Source organism: Anser anser (genome assembly GCF_964211835.1).
Source record: "Anser anser genome assembly, chromosome: 1".
Lineage (NCBI taxonomy): Eukaryota > Metazoa > Chordata > Aves > Anseriformes > Anatidae > Anser > Anser anser.
The window spans coordinates 133775519-133795879 of NC_139720.1; the positions used below are offsets into that span (position 1 = coordinate 133775519).

Genomic DNA, 20361 nt, shown 5'->3' on the forward strand with positions numbered 1-20361 from the left:
GCCAATTTCGTTTGAACTTCAGACTTGGTGCTAAGAGGAACTCAGAAGTTTCAAGAGGTTCTGAGTCATGAACAATCAAAGAAAGCTGTGCATTAGAGTGTGACTTTCTCTAACTCAGCTACCATTAAGCTAATAAGACATGGCATACCTTAATCCAGCTATAATTCACATAGGTCAAATGGCAGATGTGTGTGAGATCAAGGCCAACTCCAGCATTTGGTCAAAAGATAGAATAACCATCTAAGTCTGTGGCAGGCTTTACGAAGCAAGGCTTAGGATCAGTATAAACATAATTAAAAAGCAAAAGCAACAAAACAAAACAACAGAACAAACAAAAACAATCAAAAGAACACCACAGAAACCTCTAAGCAGAATCTCTCTGCAAAGAGCTATACAATATCGCTTATAATTTATACCTTGAGGAGTCTGATGCACTGAGTCAAGCTAGAGCTTTTGCTTGTTAGCCTGTACAACTTTTTAACCTTTTTGTCCTCTTTGTGTCCACAGCACTCATACCATTTATATATTAATAAAAAAATAAATAAATCTGTAGGATAAAAATGAGAAAATTTTTTTTACAAATGAAGAGTGCCTGGGAAGATGTAGTTAGAAGCGTAGATGCCACCATCACTGCCTCACCTTGTAATACACTGGGTCAAATCACGGGAGATATTCCACATAGCATAACTTTAGTAGAAAATGCAGTAACTTAGCAGCTGCCACTGATATCATTACAGGTTTTATGGCTAGACATGTGTTTAACGGAGGACAAGAAATAGGGGCAGTTCATTTGCCTTTAGTGTTAGTTGGAATGGAAGGAGTCAGTGCTATTCTCACTTTTGAATGGGAAATGATGCTATGTAGGAATGAATCCAACACATAAACAAATTGTCACAAGCAACAGACCCTCTGACTGAAAGGCTTGGTTGTGCTTTCACCAGGAGGTCTAAAATAAAGGTCTTGACAATCAAACATAGAACCTGCATTTAGTCACTTGGCACAATTTCAAGAGTTAACTGGCTAATGAATGTCAATACACAAATATATAGGAAGCCAACAGTCTGCAGCTCAACTTTTTTCACAGAACTTTTTGACATACTCACATTACAGAGGAATGCAGAAAATGAGCTATCTATAAATATTAAAAAGCACATAGTCCTAGCGAAAAAATTTAAAATATCAAGGCAATTCTGGCTTGAGTTTTCTTTTATCATTGAAGTGTTTGCTTGTGGACCATTTTTTTTTTTACCACCCCCCCCAGCACGGTAAATATGCATGTTGAATATATACCTAGTATACTTCAAACTCTATTACCTATGTTATATTCCTGTTACTAAAAATAGCCCTGCTACTTCGCGGTGAGCCTCCGAGAACTTCCATATCGTGATTGCTGTGAGGGAAATCCCTGCTGTGGTATTTTGTGCTCAGCACATCTGGTTCACATTTTTCTGGCATTCTGAAAAGATAACATCATAAGGAGGCTGAAAATGCTCATGGCAGAGAAAATGCATTAAGATGACATTTACATAATTATTTCAAGAACATTCTAGGAAGCAAAACTGCAGGAAGGAAAGCAGGTCAAATGTTTAAAATATTGAAAGGGTAAAAAGGACAGCACAGTTCTATGCAGGTGGACTACAGTCCAGCAAAACATTTAAAACACGTGCTGGAGAGGAAGCCACTTGCTGCTGAAAGCTTCAAAGAGTAGCTCCAAAGCACATCACTTCACCAGACTCCTATACTAGCCATAAAATAATCAAGAAAAAATCTCTGAGGTAAATATTTCATGTTTTTCTTCTACTTTTCTTTTCTTTTCTTTCTTATTTTTTTTCCACGTATTTTTCTTGTAAAATGATATTACAGTCTATCAACATAAATTACTTTGGAGGAAGATGGATATTTTTCACTGAAAAGATAGGTCTGAAAAAAAACCAAGTTTATGCATCAAAACCTGCTTATTACCTTTCTTGGTAATAATTACCTTTCTTCACTGAAACTTGGTTTCATAAATGTTTGCTGCTTACTAATTTTTTATTTAGGTAGCTAGGGTACTGGAAGAACTGCACAGGGAACCCTGTCAATCATTAATGTTCATTTTAAAATACCTTACGAAAAAAACAACAGTTAATGTTATACCTGAATTTCAGTGAATAAATGCAATGCGGAGGCAATTGTAAGCCTGTTAGTTATCTCAGACAATAGTGGAGGGGCCAGTATAAATGTCCCTTTATAAATAATAAAAGAGTGCAATTTGGTAATGCCAGTCAGCTTAGCATTAACAAATTTGTTATGTTTTTGAGCATGCTACTTGTTTGTCTCGCTAATATCAGAGTAATATACTGATCCCTCCAAAACATTTCACGAGATAACACTTAAATGAAGGAATCAGGGTGGAGCAGAATCGGTAGTCACAATAACTACTTTAAAAATGCTCATTTGTTCAGCCTCAGAATACGATTATAAGTGGGCACTGCTTGACCAGTTGTATTTTGCAAACTGGGAGGGATGGACTCCTGACCTGTTATGTAAATTTTTTTTTTTTTTAAAGTAGATGTCATGGATTCAAACTAAATCTTGGGTAAAACTTGCTGTTCAGGGAAAACAAGCAATTAAGCTGATCCATGGTTGCATGGGGAATTACATTTTGTTACTAAGGCCCTCAACAGTGTATAATAAAATACAGGTGCTGACTGTGGGAAGTGGACAAATTCACGTGTAAATAGGGGATGTGAGCCCCTGTAGGCAGCTGGATGTTGGCCCTGCAATGCTGTTGCAAACCTGTAGGAGAGAGGGGGCCTTCAAGGCTGGATCTTGTGCTAGCCCACGCCAGTCAAGCTGGGATTTTCCAAGGATAACTAAAGGGTTGCCCCAGAGCCGTCCCAAAGGCTATCAGTGAGACAAATAAGGATGGGTAGCTTTCATTTGAGCCTCAGAGGTACTTTTACAAAGAAGAATCATCAGCTGAAGGTTTTTATCTTGGAAGCCTTAGCAGCCTTAGAAGCTGTTTATCTATATTGTGAATGTGTTTTTATAGAGATGAAAGCTGTCGATACAGAAGATCTAAATTTGTAATATTACAAACCACACAATAAGGAAAATGTTTTTTGTTTCTTGGAGGCAGTGGTTCTAAATCTATAACTTAAGCAAGATGTGTTAAGTTCAGCAAAGCTGACATTGTTTAAAAATGCACTCAGTAAAGCAATTGGAAGAATTTTTACAACTTCATTTTATTTCAGAATCAGTAAAAACAGCAAAATCCAATATTAATGCAAACATATTTTCTCTCTACATACTGGCTGATGCAATTGTTATCTGTCTGTTCAAATCATTTCAGGAACTTCTTTCAAATACTCTTCCACTAAATAATTTTGTTATTTTTTCTTTTAGATGGAAATGGAAATACACAATCCTGTGCTAGCTATATAACAGCATTATTTGTTTGCTTATTTAGTGATCTCTAGTAACTGCTGCTTCAGTATTCAGTACGGTGGATAATGCACACTGATTTCCCTGGGTTTCCACTTAGAAGCTGCTATTGCATGCAGTGGTGACTCACCAAATGAATACAGTAGAGATATGTGCTGGTGCAAGAATCCAGGGCATTTCTCTAGCTTTTACAGAATTGTTCTTTAGTTAAATCTTATTATTGGCTTTTAAACTACACTATAGATGCTACATAATTCCAAACATATTTCATACATGCCATCCCTCCTAGACATTACGTAATATAAATAGTTCTGTTTTGGAATACTAAGTTTACAATCTACTTTCTTTTCCTTTTTCTCTCTTTCTTTTTCTTTTCCAAAAGGTTACCATACATTTAAACTTCTATTTTAATTAATCCAAGGAGCTAATTAGGAGCATTATCTGCCATATTTTTGCACTTTCTTTGTTGCACAAAAAGCTATTTGCAAATGTTTTATGCTGCAGTCACTTATTTTTTATCTGATTCAGCAATCCCTTTTTGACTGTCATTTCTCCAGCAAGGTGCACAAATAATCAAAACGTGACAATAAACATTGTACGGGTCATTTGGAGGTCGTTATCTGCTGCTCCATAACAGATAGATTTTCAGGTATTTTAACTGTATGTGAAAAGGGAAATAGTGAAGGATCTCTAACAAGGAAACACCTATCAGTGGGTGGTAGAAATGCAAGGAACGCTATGCAAGTAAACTGTGCATACAAGGCAATGTTTGAAAGGCAGAGTAAAGGGGTAAGAAAGAGTTGATGTGGTACATCATGATGTACATGAGGAGACGTGAAGGATGATGGCAGGCAGAGGGTGGCTGAGGATGGGGCTGGTGGGAGCTTCTGGCAGGCTCTGGGCTGCTGCACTGACAGCATGACTGGCTGGCATTCACCTTTCAGACATCTCTCCAGGCAGCTTTCTGAAAATATCGAGAACAAAATCTGAATGCTTTCTGGGAAAATGTTATTAGGCCTTGCTTAATAATAGGAGTTCTGAATTATGTCAAAGTATAATTCTAAATCTGCGGTAATGAGACTGGTCTCTAGGCTCCCATCCCCAGGAACTTCCATACAATTATTTTTGGTACGTGCATCTCTTTATTGTTCATGGTACATTGCCCAACTCAGAGGTGCAGCAAAAACAAGGCATCTGATTCAGCATAAATGCTTAATATCTAACAGCATCCCGTATACTTCAAAGGTCTAGACTGAACATGAAGTCAATACCATTTAGTTTAATGTACCATGCAAATCCACTTAGGAGAAAAATACTAGAGAACGATGGAAGAAGTTCCATCTTTTTTCACCTCCTTTTTTCCTCAAGAAAAAAGATGTGCTCTTTAAGGAATCTGTGTTCTTTAAGGAACTTCTGAATCTTGGATTTTTGCAAACAAAATCATCGCAGAAATGTTTTTTATAGAGACCATAGAATTATTAATAAACCATTTCAGGAAATTTTTGAGCACAAGAATATATTTAGCTGCAGTAATTAAGACCTGTCAGATTAGCAAGTGACTGAGAAACATAAGGAGAAGAATTATGCAAATAAAAATAGGTGTTGTTACCAGTGACATGGATCATAATTCTTAGCTTCCAGTGTCAGACTTGAGTGGGTCCTAAATGTTTGGTTTTTACCTTATGGTGCAACTGCAAATCCCTGAAGTCACTGGGGCCTTTTACAGCATCAGGTAACTCTGAAAGAGGAGGGGTATTTGGTCACAATACCTTCAGCTGTGTGTGCAGGACGGTCCTGCTCACATCCACGGTCATGACTTCTTCAGTAGTTGCTCTGAAGCACCCTTTACCTGCAAGAGTGAGCCACATGACAGTTGAACTATTTTGCTCAGGATAAAGAAGGAATGAGATACTGACACTATCAATAGCAGATAGTATAAAAAGATTACTCACAGTACTTCCTGTCGACTCGCCCTTTATTTATTTACAATGCTCCCTACCAAAGACTGTACCTCTTTGGAGATATTAAGATAGCCAGGCTTATGACAGCAGGTTGCTAAGGTAACACTTTGCTACTTCATTGAACAGCTGTCTTCCCAGTCTCATCTCGGTATTCAGATCAGTATCTGTATGATAACTTTCTGCAGATTTTTTTTTTATGTAAAAGGGTATGAAATTAGTACATACAAAAAGACAAAGAAGAGGAGTATTATTATTCTAGACACCTTCAGAACACGTACAGACATTTTGGGGAAACCACTGGACCCAGAAACAGAATAAAGGGACCATTTAATATAATACCATCTCTATAATTCTTTAGATTGTCAGCACGATATATTTTTTCAAATGGAAATGGAAAAGGTACGCACGCCTACTTCTTACATGCTGAAATGAAAACAATGTTCTTAGCAATTCATCTATAATCAACAATTGCTGTACTTCTAACGTGAATGGGAGCAACTTGTACTGGATTTGTTATTGTTGTTTGTTTTGTTTTATTTACTGCAATTTATTTCAGATCCTAGCAAAGTAGAAAAATATTCCCTTCCTTCCACCTCTAACCAGCTTTCAGAATAATTTGCACTAGCAAATTCGGATGGTGGACCTTCTTGCTTATTACAAAGGTCTGAAATATGTACTTGAAAGAAAAATAATCCTGATAGAAATAATTTTCCCCAGTGCCTTCAGCATAATCCTTGCCCCACACTGTAAGCATCATTTTCAGCACCCTCAGAAATGATTGCTGTTTGAAGTATATTTCCACTGAGCTGTTTCGAGGATCTGTAGGAAATGGGAAGAGGAGGTTCAGAAGTCAAAGAGATCTGATTACATCCAGTCCCAAGAAAGATGGCATGAGAGAAAGTCTGTGTTCTTCTTAAAAACATCAGAATTGTAATTAGTTTAATTTCCCCAGCTCAGCAGCTAGCATTTGATCTCTGATAAAACATCTAGTTATTATTTACCACGCTGGGCTAAAGCAAATTGCTTGGATTTAATTCTATATGTTCTTGGTATCTTCCTATAATTGAGTGAAAAGTCTATAAGGGAATATAATCTGTAAACAGTACCAAATTAACAACAAAAGTTCCTGTCAAGATAATCACCAGGGGGTTATCAAACCGTTATGATACTCTTAAGAAATACAAATAAATTAGAGAAAATGGCAACAACAAACAAAAGCAACTATATTGTGCTTTGTCAATATAATTTGGGCTCCAAACATAATCGTGTTTACTTTCAAAAGAAAGACTGGGGAGAAAACCAAAACCAAACAGAAGCATGATAAAAGGCACTCTGAGTATGTTACAGCAAGTCATTGCTCTGTTTAGTCTAACATCTTGACCCCAACAGAAGAGATAGTGGAAATGCCTATATGAATAATTTAAGGAATCTATTATTCATGACAGAGATTTTCTGGAACTAAATTTCTATGAAACACTGCCCTGCTGAAGACAGGAATGGTAAATTTAGAGATACAGCTGGGGAAGTTTGGGTGAAAACTTGTTACGATGGGAGAGAGGAAGTTACGCACTGGAAATGGGATTTTCTGTCCTCCCTGATGAATTCAGGGTGCCCGATGGGGATACAATGCATCGATGAGTATGACTGGTCAAAACCAATGGAGAGGTTGACTACGGAAGAAAAAATAAACCCGAGGAACAGTCTGCTTCCTGAGGAAGCAAGGAGGAAGAAAGGGGTGATGAGGGAGAACCAAAGGAAGGCTGCTCCCATCCATGGCAGGTGCCGATGGAGGGGGTCAGGAGGGGGAGTCCCGCGAGGGTGGTGAGGCGGAGCTGGAGACAGATGCTTGTACTCATGCATGTACACATGCTCTACTGACAGCAACAGGTTCATATCCTTCCTGATTATTTAGCCGGAAACATCCTACAAAATGATGTCTGTCAGCCTAGGGTTACGAAATAGAAGGGAAAGTCATTCCCTGGCAGCGGGGACAGAAGAAACAAGCGTGGCACTTTTCACAGTCACGGCTGACTGCAGCCAGAGCGGCTGCCCACAGAAATGCCTCACTTTCCCTGCACAAACTCCTCTTGGTCTGAAACATGCACCCACAGTGCCAAAGGAGCCAGCATCCCTCCTCCCCTCTTAGAAGGGGGTGCCAGATAAGGATAAGAAAAATCTGGGCACTTTCTTGCCCTTGAGGATATTTACGCTCCTCCCTTCTTCTTCAGCTTGGTCAGGGAATTACCTCAGTATCTTGGGAGCAGGGATGGCTCGTGCACGCTGGGAGGGCTGGCAGCAGACGGTGGTGCTGACCCAGGCCTCCAAAGAGGTGGTGAAATCTGGGGAAAAGCTAGGGAAAAAAACAGATGTGCGGTCAGACTTTGAAGGCTGGAGTGATTGATGGCATTATTCAGGCTGGCTATATATCAGGATGTTTCCTTCTCATTACTCTTGTTGCATGAAGAGCAAAAAGCACAAAAGGGATAGAAAGGTAAGAAGAGGGGTATTTTGCAAAGCAAAAACAGTTTATGAAAGATGGTTCAAGCCTCTACTTATCACATACAGCAAAAAATCCCCCATTACTAGCTCTTCCCTCAAGTCCTAATAACACGGCAACAAAACAAGAAACAAATGCTTCATTATTTGCTCTCAACAGAGTGGTAACTGGGCTGTAAAACATCGCTGTGATGTATTCAATATTAAAAGTACTGTGAAGTACACACGCTATTATTTTTAACCAGGAAAACAGTCAAGCGGACACATAAAGGAAGAGCTGCAGTTCTTAATACACTCCTTACATTCATTGCAATGCATCCTGCTCTAGGGTGTGGGCAAGGTGCAGCACAACCATGGCATTTGCTAAGAACTGTCATGCGAAGTCTTAATTATTTGCATCAGCTGAAAGGCTCTTTTGAGGCTTCATTTAAAACTGTCTCTCCTGTCTACTCTGAGCAGCTGAAGCTATTTTCCTAATCAGTATGGGTTTCATCAAAACCAAGCTTCTATTCTTGCCTTTGTGCAGATGAGCATACACGGCTGGTAGCTGTAAACACTTTTCTGACATCCTTAATATCTCACTTTGTACTTTACTGCCTCTCCAGCCTGACAGGTGGCAGCTCTACCAATATGATCGGCAGTAGGAGCACAGGATTTGCGTGAGCTAATAAAAAGTTTTTTTTTTTTTTCCCTTCAGTTATACTATTCCCTCTTTTTTATTCCTTTTGTTTTTCTTTTCATTCTTGTTTTCTTCCTTTTTTTTTTTTTTTTTTCCTTTTAGCTTTTAGAGATAGTCATTATTTAGGAGAAACTGACATCCATTAGATCTGTGCTTCCTTTTTAACTATATCTTTAGAAAGAAAACAAAATTATGGTGCCTGATCTATATGGACACAAAACATCATCAAGGTCACTGCACTGAAGAGCTCGTAATCCACATCTAAGACGCCAGACAGTGGCAACGGCAGTCTTTCTGTCTGTAGCAATCAGCTTGCAATCCAGCCTTAAGTGCCTTATGTCACCGTAAAAATGCTAAAGGGCATTTGAGAAATATCTTAAGCACACTTAAAACATAATCCTCCTTCAAAAGAGGTTAATATACAGAAACATGTTATTTATGTTTTTCCTTCTTTATTTATTGACATACATCAAAAAGAAATGACCTCATTAGTGGCATAGCTTTCCCCCCCCCCATAGGGTGTTTTTTTTTTTTTTTTTTTTTTAACAGTCTACAGTTAGCTGGATGTGCTGCAGTAATGGGAAACATGTAGCAGGTATTAGGGCTAGCTATTCCTACCGGCTCATGTCTCTTTATATGAGACTCTCATGTCCTAATAAGGCAAGAAACTTCTTTTAGTATGATTCAGCCTCTCCCTCTGGTGTAATAGGAAAAGATGTGAGATACCTTGGGTACAATCCTTGGCATTTTATAGAGGAAAAATTCTAGTGAGATTACTGAACTATTCAAAAAAAAAAAAAAGGCAATAACATTGGGATTAAAAAGTAAAAATCCTGCCCAACAACAAGAACCAAACTACTTTATTTTTTTTCTCCCTTACATCTTTGTATTATAGCTTACATTAGGGATTTTTTATTTTTTGTCTCTATTGTTTTATTTTAATATCCTTCTTCTTTTCTTCCTTTTATAGGCTAAAAAATAATTTTCTAAGTAGAAAAGTATAAAGAAATTCTTTTTCTGGTTTAAGGCACTGGGCTTATCAGAAATGAAGTGGTAACAGAGAAGATGCTCATTAGCATGTACACAGTCTCTGCAAATTCCTAATTGCAATGGGACATCCCTGGGTTAGATTATCTCTCTCTGGCTTCCCTTGGGCCCTTTCTGTGCCTAATTATTTCTCATAAAGAACCTATATTGTAACAGAAAGTTCTCTTCATATATACCCACAGGAAAAACAAAGCAAAACACTTTGCAGCTCTCCAGCAATATGTTTGTACGCAACGTAGCTCATGCATCTTGTCGCCCTGCAAGGAGACCTCCCTCCAGTGGCACTGCCCTGCCTTTGGAGCCCATTCTCCCACCCGGCACCAAGTGCTGCTTTCCTGACAGAGCTGGCAAAAAATCTGAAGATAGAAAAGTTGTCTTTTCTATATCATAACTTGTCCTGGAGTTACTTTCATTTTCTAGCCTACTGAAAGTATATAAATTTTTCACATGTAATGCTTCTTTGACACTATTTCCAGTAGTTCGACCTGTCCCGCTGCTGGTGAATCCTGCTGCTCTGTCGGGGACAGCAGCACCGTTCAGCTCACGGTCGCATTAGCAATCTGCTTTCCAGTACAAACATCCACCTGCATGGTGGCTGATACCCAGCCCAGGGACTGCAGCTTCAGGAAATCCTACCGCGTGCCTTGCTGTACTGTTCCTCACAGGAGGTACGAATTTCTGGCGGCAGGCTGGCCGACAGTTGGGTGCTCACTCACTGCTTTCCACATCACTGTTTTAGTTCAGATGCTCTGTGCACTTTTGAGCCATTTGCCAGGCTTTTGTTCAAACTGCAGACTGGTTCAGGGTTGTATGAACTGGACTTCTTTCAGATGAAACTGAGCTGGAAGTTGTCTTCCAGAAAATCGCATCCAAAAAATGCTCCAGCTTACAGTGTTCATTACCATGGGGTTACTGGAGCAAGACAAGAGCTACTCGCAACTCTCTCCCCCTGCTAGGTCTGGGATGGGGCTAACAGCAGCCCATATGGTGCTGTGTTTTGGATTTGTGCCTAAAATACTTTTGATAATACACGGATATTTTGGCTATTGCTCAATAGTTGCTGAACACCACGTCACAGCTTTATTTTTCCACTCTGTTCCCTCAGCTCGTAGGCTGTGGGTGGGCATGATAGGGAGAGAACACAGCTGGGACAACTGACCCAGACTGGCCCAAGGGATATTCAGTACCACGTAACATCATACTCCAATGCAATAAACTGGGCTAGGGGAAGAAGGAGGGGACAGATTGGCTACCAAGGTGGCCTTTTCTCAGAGACTAGGTGAGCTTGAGTCTGCCTGTGGGAGGTGGTGAGTGACTGCTTTTGCATCACTTTTTTTTTTTTCTTTCCCCTACCTCTTTTAGATTGTTTTTGTCTTTACCTACAAGTTTAATTGCTTTTGGTCTTCCTGCTCTCTCTGCTGTCTCGCTGGGTGAGCTCCTGACAGTTGTTACTTAAGATTTTTAAGGCACTGTTTGAGGGGACTTAAGGAATGATGTGATGACCATGCCACAAGAAAGTGTGTAAGAGAATAAGGTACATAAAGCATGCAAAATTCATGCAAAAGAATTTTCTTGTCCTCAAGTGAGACACAATCAGAGCACACTTTAAATGTAAAAAAAAGCAAACAAATAAAAAAAAAACAAAACAACCAAACAACCAAAAAACAAACAGAAAACTCCCAAACAAAACAACCCCAAAGCACCTACATAAGCTAAGAATACTATAGAAAAATATGTTTTTATATCCATAAAATATGTTTTTATATCCTGACTGTGCTCAGGCTCACCCAATAATTTCATGCAGCAAAGGATTTTCATGTCTGAAAGCAAAGCCAGGATAAAACCACCCACTCCTGTAAAGAGCTTCTACAGATTCAGTTTTTAATTTCAGATCTGATATGCTATTTTCTGTCACAGTGGATTCTGCTGTTTGTGTTTCTTCTGATGCAGTCACCCTAGAGGCCCAGCTGATACTCAGTAATGCAACATTCAGTCTGCGGCCTAAGGGTCAGCGCAGATTCCACATCTTCTCCAGCTCTCATCCTTGTGTCACAGTGTATCATGTGCACTAAGAGGGTAAAATTGCCCCCCATTCCTCCTTATTTGGTAAATCAAGCAAGACTCAAATTCTAGGCGAGATCACAGGCACTCGATGGCTGGGAGGGAGGCAGCAAGAGGGAGAGAAGGATACAGGGTAGAAATTAAATTCTCCATTTTTTTGGCCATAATATAAACATTGCTGCTCCTATAGGAATGGTGCCTTCTATCTGAGTGATTCAATTAATTTGATAACATCAACAAAGAATTTTTTGGTACCTTTTTCAGCTAAAATATCTCAGGCAAAAGTAGTCAGTGTATGATGTGAGAATGTGCCTTAATACATATTTCCCAGCTCTGCACTCTTAAGTGTTGGAGGTAGAAGCTGATACTCCATACTATTTTCTTATTCTTTCAGGGTCAAATTGAACTGTTAATACTTAACTATTAACATTGAAAATATATGAATGAGTTATTAGATTTGATGAAGCATACTGAAATAATTTAATACAGTGAATTATTAGAGTAATAATGTAAGTGCATACCTCTGTTGTTACCCAGTCGTCCATCCCTCTTTTGGCCTGTTTATTCCACCCTGCACATCACCTAAATCTTGGGTGGTGAGCTCTCAGGAAAGGACCTGCTTTTCTGCTGTCTGTAGAGCATCTAGTGATTGAAAAGGGAATTAATACTTGCTTGATATCCATAAGTACTACCACAGCTGAAGTAAAAGTCTTTTCTTATGACAGAAAGATGTACACTGTATTATATAGTTAAAAACTTCAGTACTAAAAGAATTATAATGTACAAAATAAAGGTGGATGAAGACACAAAAAAAGATGGTAACTGACAATTTAAAAAATTTAGATATTTAGTGAAAGAATAAAAATTTCCATGAGGTATAATCTTAATTTTTATTACTCTCCTACAGCAGTGCAAAGCCTAACTATTATACCATTGTTATGACATAATCAGAATGTATAAATATTTCTTATAAAGATATTGCCAAGTATTTTATCATGTGATCCCATTTTCTATTTTTGAAAAATTCCATTGTATCAAAGTCCTTAGAGAGAAAGACTTGTAACTAGTGAGACTTCTTTTCTATATTTAGAAATATTGGGATAGGAGCAGTTCCTTAAGATGGTTATGGGCTGATATTTTCTGGGAAGTTGCTGTGAAAAGCTGCTGAGAGCATGAACTATCAATTTCCCACAAGTAAGAACTATTATACTTTACTTCTTTTTACCGTAATAAATGAATTTTAACAAGGCAGTAGAAGGCCACACCAAATCTTAAAAGTTGGAGTATGTCAGGTCTACTCGGCTCTGGTGAGGCTGCACCTCGAGTACTGTGTTCAGTTTTGGGCCCCTCGCTACAAGAAGGACATGGAGGTGCTCGAGAGAGTCCAGAGAAGGGCGACAAGGCTGGTGAGGGGTCTGGAGAACAAGGCTTACGAGGAGCGGCTGAGGGAGCTGGGATTGTTCAGCCTGGAGAAGAGGAGGCTCAGGGGCGACCTCATCGCTCTCTATAGGTACCTTAAAGGAGGCTGTAGCGATGTGGGGGTTGGTCTATTCTCCCACGTGCCTGGTGACAGGACAAGGGGGAATGGGCTGAAGTTGTACCAGGGGAGGTTTAGGTTGGGTATTAGGAAGAACTTCTTTACTGAAAGGGTTGTTAGGCGTTGGAATGGACTGCCCAGGGAGGTGGTTGAGTCACCATCCCTGGAGGTCTTTAAGAGACGTTTAGATGTAGAGCTTAGTGATCTGGTTTAGTGGAGGACTTGTTAGTGTTAGGTCAGAGGTTGGACTAGGTGATCTTGGAGGTCTCTTCCAACCTAGATGATTCTGTGATTCTGTCTTCTGTAATGCAGTTCCTATCCTCTGGTATTGCAGAAAACCATTGTAGAGTCCAGCCACGAAAACACACTCAATCTTCTCACAGTGCTTTACCTGGCTGCCACTGTGCCTGGAGTCTGAGAGCTCTGTGTGTTAAATGAAAACAAACTTAATGAATATACGTGCACATACTGTTCTTGCACTCATGTTGTGCTTTAACTTAAATCAGCATCCCCTTTGCGGTACTACAATTTTTTTTTTCCCTTTTAGGCTATGTCCACATTGTACTGACTGTAGCACAATGCAGAGACATTGGAACTAAATTAGGTTTCAGAAACAAACTAGCCATGGTAGCTTAAATCTGTGCTGCATCCTAATTTATCAGTAGTAGTCTGTGAAACAATCAGTCTGTTTCTAGGGCAGACTGTTCATTCTCCTGATCAGCCTAGTAGTTCCTCCCTACATTTGTTTCTGTCTTAGTTAATCTTTCCTCAGCAATGGTAACCAAAATGTCACATGGTTTCCTAGATGACATTTCACTGTGACCTATACAGTACTATCCATCATTCCCTGTCTGTGCTGGAAATGCTCTCCTTCTGTACCTGAGGACTCCATTTATCCTCTTCATTGCCACATCCCACTAATGGTCATACCCATCCTGTGATCAACAGACGTATACAGTTCTTTTTCCTTCACCATTGCTCTTAACTGACGAATACGTTATTCATGATAGTTAATCCTGTGGTTCAAATCCTATATTTTTATTACTCGTTATTTTATTATTGAGCCATTCTAACTCCAAATATTCTAGTCCACCTCTCCCCTAATTGCATCACAATCATCTTCTGTATCAACAACAAAACATTTTCCAATTGCATGTTATCCACTCTTTTCACTAGATTTTTTTGCTAATGTCATTAAGGAAGAAGCTGAGTCTTTTCCAAGATATGTCCTTGAGGAACTCCACTAATAAACTTTCTCTAGCTCAACAGTTCCCCTGTTAGCATAACATATTGTTGCCTCCATAGTAAGTTCCAGGGCTGTTTCAGACTTGTTGAAATAAACTCCCTCTTTTCCAGTAAAATTTACAATATCCTTTTGGTTATCATATCAAATATTTCACCTAAGACCAATTATAGAATAGCCTAAAACAGTGTTTATTTTATTAAACGTTAATCTGGCATAAATGAATGTTGTGAAATCCATCATGCGTTCTTTTTCATTTTCCATTCACGTTACAGATTCAATGTTTCTTCCAAATCCTTGCTCACTGTTGAGATAAGACTCATGGACTGTAGTTTTGAGGATGGTTTTGTTACAGAGCCATAGGTATAATTTTTGTGATTTTCTATTCATTTGACTCTGCCTGCTTTGGTTTTATTTGCGACTTTTGCTCATGAATCGTCATTCCATATTCTGGAAATTATTTCAGAGTTCTGGAAGGGAGATCAGCTAATCTAAGTGGATGCACATTGAGTACTGGCCATTATTTCCATTATTTATCCATTTTCCTGTGATATGTTCTTGGCTGTCTCCTCACTGAAGCACTTAATGTGTGTGAGTGTGCTTTTGGCACTCTCTGCTATGTTAGGGAACAGATTTTATTTTAAATGGCCAGAATGATACTGAAGCTGGACTTAGCCAATGTATGAGGATGTGCAACACTACAGTGTTGTAAAACTCTTCTCAATTCACTATTCATGCTTTGAGCATGTTATCTGGATGACATGTGTATCTCCCAACATCCAGGAGTAGGCTTCAGCTCTGATCAAGGTGAAAAATGAATCAAGGTGATCTTTCTCTACCTCTAATACCAAAGTTACCTTTCACCTGTGCCTCATTCTGAATAGCTACTCACTTTCTTCTAAGTTTATCCTATTTCTCATTGCCTGTCTAAAATCCTCATTGCTTAATTTTGTTTGCAAGAACTAATTCAGATGGATTTTTTGGCAATTACTCACTTTCTCCTTACACTTGCTGGCTTTTAAGATAGAGCTTTCATTGTTGACTTGTCATTTTAGAACCAGAACTCCCTCATTAAACACTGCACAAGCTGAAAGGCCTCTATAGTACTCATGTAACAGCATGAAAACAAGTGGGAGAACCCTCATAATGAGAAATAGAGGTCTCTATGGAAATGAGGTCATGGAAACAGGATGAAAAATAATTCACTGGAGTCCGTAGACTGCTAATGCTCCTCAGATGTATCTCATGACAAATGACAAATGCTAGAAATGTTGTGAGAGCGGAGCTGCATGATTAGATCATCTGTGGGAATACCCTCTTTTCAAAAAACAAACAAAACAAAGAAGCAGCCTCTTGCCAAGACAGTCTAGAGTTATATGAATCACCTTCACAGCTGATTTCACAGCAAGAACCAGAAGAAGACATAAACTGTTATGCAGAGAATACCAATAAATTGAATCTAGATAACTATAACTCATTTACTTTACAACACCATTCATATGAGGAAGTGTTTTTTTTTTCTTTCTTTCTAGAAAAGATACTGATAACAAATGCTTACAGAATTCATTAAATTCCACATTTTTTATCAGCTTAAATGAACTACGCCATTATAAACATGGCAATTAGTTGTGAATCACATGCAACTTTAAGGACATGACTGCTGTCTAAATTCCAGGGCAGATATTGTATATTTAAATATTAGTCTAGGCTATGCTGCCTTGATCTCATGAGTCTCTGGGGTTATTGCAAATTCTGCTAAACAGGAAGTATACTGGAATTGAGCTGAAGCTAGCAAAGAATTGTGTGTAGCCACAGCAAACTGCACTGGGTTATTCACCAAGGACTACTTCAAAAGGGATTCAGGATACTATGTATTACATAGGTCTTTTGGGAGACTGTTCAGATTTTAGAAGTTTGGTTCTTTATGGCATTTATCACCACAGGGAAAAAAAAAAAGTAATAATGAGAAAGAAAGAATATGGCAGAACTGGAAAGTTAGAGCTGTATCCAAATTTGGGGATCCTCCAAGAATAACGTACCACATTTTAGCATATTATCCTGCTATTGAGTAGAACTTCAGCCCTTTGAAGTGCAGCTAATTCAATTGTAGATGAACACATACTAAGTGGATGAACATTTCTTACGAACACTCTGTTCTGTGGTATACATACGAATGAACGTGTTTTAAGGAGAAGCCAGAAAAATGCTCCTTATGACAGCACTGCAAATGAGGCTCTGTCTGTGTGTCTGCAGTTAAATAGTGGGAAAGGCTGTACCTTGACAGTTTTACGGAATTTGAAAATATCTGGCTGATACATATACGAGTAAAATTCTCCTTAAGTTTGTCTCTGCTTCTGCTGAGAGTGCATTTAGAGTGCAAGGGCTGTGGTAGTTTCACATTGTTGGGCAGCTAAGCTCCACCACAACCACCCTCTCACATCCTCTCCTCAAAGGAATAAAGGGAGAAAATATGACGAAAAAAAAAAGCTTGTGGGTTGAGATAAGGACAGGGAGACCACTCACCAGTTACTATCACAGGCAAAGCAGACTCAGCACAGGGAAGATTAATTTAATTTATTGCCAACCACTAACAGACTACAGCAGTGAGAACTAAATGCAAACTAAAATCATCCTCTCCCCATCCACCCTCTTACCACCTCCTCCCCCCAAGCAGTGCAGGGGAATGGGGAATGGGGGCTGCAGTCAGTCCCTAATGTTTCATCTCCGCCGCTCCCTCACGGTCACTCCCTGCCCCTGCTCCCCGTGGGGTCCCTCCCACGGGATGCCGTCCTGCCCGAACTGAGCCTGCGGGGGCTGCCCACAGGCAGCAGCTCTTCAAGAACTGCTCCCACACGGCTCCGTACCACGGGGTCCATCCATCCCCCAGGAGCAAACTGCTCCAGCACGGGTCCCCCACGGGCGGCAGCTCCCCCCAGACCCCTGCTCCTGCGTGGGCTCCTCTCCACGGGCTGCAGCTCCGGCCCGGGGCCTGCTCCTGCGGGGGCTCTCCATGGGCCGCAGCCTCCTCCAGGCCACATCCACCTGCTCCACCGGGGGCTCCTCCACGGGCTGCAGCGTGGAGATCTGCTCCGTGTGGGACCCATGGGTGCAGGGGGACAGCCTGCTCCACCAGGGGCCTCTCCACAGCCCGCAGGGGAACTGCTGCTGCCTGCCTGGAGCACCTCCTGCCCTCCTGCTGCACTGACCTTGGGGGCTGCAGGGCTGCTTCTCACTCCTCATTCTCCCAGTTTCTGTTGTGCAGCAGGTATTTTCCCTTTCTTCAGTCTGCTCTCCCAGAGGCCCACAAGCGTCGCTCCCTGGCTCAGCTCTGGCCAGCAGCAGGTCCCATTTGGAGCCGGCTGGAGCTGGCTCTGGTCTGACGTGGGGCAGCTGCTGGGCTCTGCTCACAGAGGCCACCCCTGCAGCACCCCCTCTACCAAGCTCTTGCCATGGAAGCCTAATAGAATAGCTTAAATTACATTCTGGCAATGATCCTTTCAGTTAGGTATGATGGGTCACCCTTCACTAACAAGAAGCTGGTAAATGCACTCTTGAGGAATTCCTATTTACTGGCTTGAATCTGCTTGCTTACAGCTCTCGAACTGGTATTTAGTCCACACATTTTCACTCTCAGCCTTTTGGGATTGTGTTTGTAACTTGTTTTCGCTATGTCCCCACTTCTGCTTGCTGAGCTTTCCCTCCTACTTCTATTGTACCAATAATTTCCACTAGGCAATGCCTTACAATGGATTTGATATGTCAGACTCTGGCATTCATGATCTAGCATCTGTTCAGTGTTGCCTTACTAAACAGACTGACATTTAACTGCTTCCTTGAGTAACTGGAGTTGTTATCAGTGCAATTGCTAGGCCCACCGACTGCAGTGGGGTTTGCCCCCAGTGATAGCTGGAGGGATCACTGAGAGCAAAGAACGGCATAAAACCAGTCAATTTTGCATGGTAAGGCATGGTGCCAGACCTAGGAAACTCCCTTTAGTCCTGGACTACACAATACCATTTTTGCCAGCTTTGCAAATGACAGCTGTTAAGAAGGAGGGATGAGACCTGATCAGCCGTGCATTTTCTTCTTAACTCTTCCAGTTCTGGCTCTTCTGCTTCCCAAGCCCATGAGATATAAAGCACAGGCTGAGCTACAGTCGAAAGAACAAATCATCCAAAGCCACAACCTGTGCTTTCTTGGAGAAGGAAGTTTTTCAGGTCAGTGTTGAAAAAACACACTCCTCTAGAACAGCTAGGGTCTATGTGCTTGAAATATTAATATGGGTACAAGTTTCCTTTTTGCTGGGTTTATGGATTTAAATAGTTTTCATGAATTCAGAAAACGGATTCCTATTTACTATAACCTTCATTTTCTTCTACAGAAATGCAGGGAAAATGGCTCTCTGCCACATCTTGCCTGAAGACCATACATATATCACTGGAGATCAGAGGAAGAGATGACACATGCTGGCATCAGGCAGGATTTATGGAAAGCTGCTCCTGTGACAGTCGTCTCCTACATGACCTCTTGCAGTTCCTTCTAAGACTTCTTTCTTTTACTGCTTGTAAATATTCCTGGTGCAGAGGCATTGAAATATTACAAAAAAATATTTGTATACTCATAAGGCAGATGGATGTGCTAATTTCTCCATGAGGAGGTAATTAAAAGTGCTATCTCCTTTCCCAAAGCTGATGGCATGAAGCAAAATCTATTGTTTTTTATCTAAAATCATATTTTTATAACAACCTATTTTTATTTCAATAAAATACATATTTCCTTTAAATATGCTGTATACAGTCTTCAAAATAACTTTGCATTAAATACATAGACATAAATGAAGTATTGCTAATACTTTGTTTTTAGAAGGTACCTATGTTCATTTTACAGGCAGGGCCCGTAATGCTAGGCTCTGTGGGTTACAAAATACTGCTGGTTGGGCTCTTTTACCTCTGGCTCAGCCCGTGCATTAACCACATGTGTAATGGCTTCCCCTCCAGCTGAAAAGCTGCCCTCATGTCAGACAGAGAGGAAAATCACTGCCGTGGGAGGGAGATGCTCCCTGGTACATGTGTCAATTTGCCCATGAAAATGTGTCAGAGCCAGCTTGGTCTTTGAGAGACCAAGACAAGGGGGAGTTTAAGCCAGCGATGCCTGCCAAGGAGGAGTGGGAACCTCAGTGTCCTGGTTTCTGCCAGGAGGGATTTCTCCTGGAGATCCATGTGACTAATCTCTGCAGGGCTTTTCCTGCAGCAAAGACCTCTCTTTTTGTGCTGTAAAAATAGCTGCGATAAATCTCCCTGAGGAGCCATACGACAAAACTGCCCACTGTATCTGCCACAACAACTGTCATGAAACATCTCTGCTGCCACTGTTCAAGGAAGCTCCGCTGGGGTGCGGGTCAGAGGGATCAGTAGGTGCTGTAATACTTTAATCTAACACTTTTCCAGGGCTGTCCAGGGCTGTAATTGTGCAGATTTGTGTGATTTAACAGAAAATGAATGGCCAAATTACTTCATGATTCTGAGCACATCTGAGCTACAGGGATCTCCAGCTTGTTTTTATAGTGGATTTATTAAAATCAATTAGATACCTATCCATGGGCTAACAATGAGTGTATTTTCTAATGGCCATTAAGATGTCCTGATGTCCTCACCATTCACAATCAATGTTTTCTACTGAGCAATTGCTGAAGAGTATCACTCTTATTAGATATGGAAGATAAATGGCCGTGTTATAACCCTTTGGGGTCTGCTTCACAAAGCAGATGCGTGAAGAAGTGGGCAGAAAGCTACCTTCACCTACAGGGCTAAATGGCCCATGTGTTGTGTTTTCTCTCAGGTGATGTTAAGCTATTGGAACGGCAAAGGAATAAAGGAAAACAAACAAACAAACAAAACAAAACAAAAACCAA

The 20361-nt window shown here is 40.4% G+C and overlaps 1 long non-coding RNA gene across 1 annotated transcript; it reads right to left on the reverse strand.

The window, feature by feature from the left end:
- Nucleotides 1-1814: 1814 nt before the first annotated feature.
- On the reverse strand, nucleotides 1815-17782 carry LOC310894893. Its single transcript, XR_014580264.1, has 5 exons — nucleotides 17657-17782; nucleotides 12192-12312; nucleotides 7633-7737; nucleotides 5196-5275; nucleotides 1815-4390 (listed from the first exon to the last, which is right to left on the reverse strand). It is a non-coding gene; the product is annotated as an uncharacterized lncRNA (long non-coding RNA).
- Between the last annotated feature and the right edge of the window lie 2579 nt (nucleotides 17783-20361).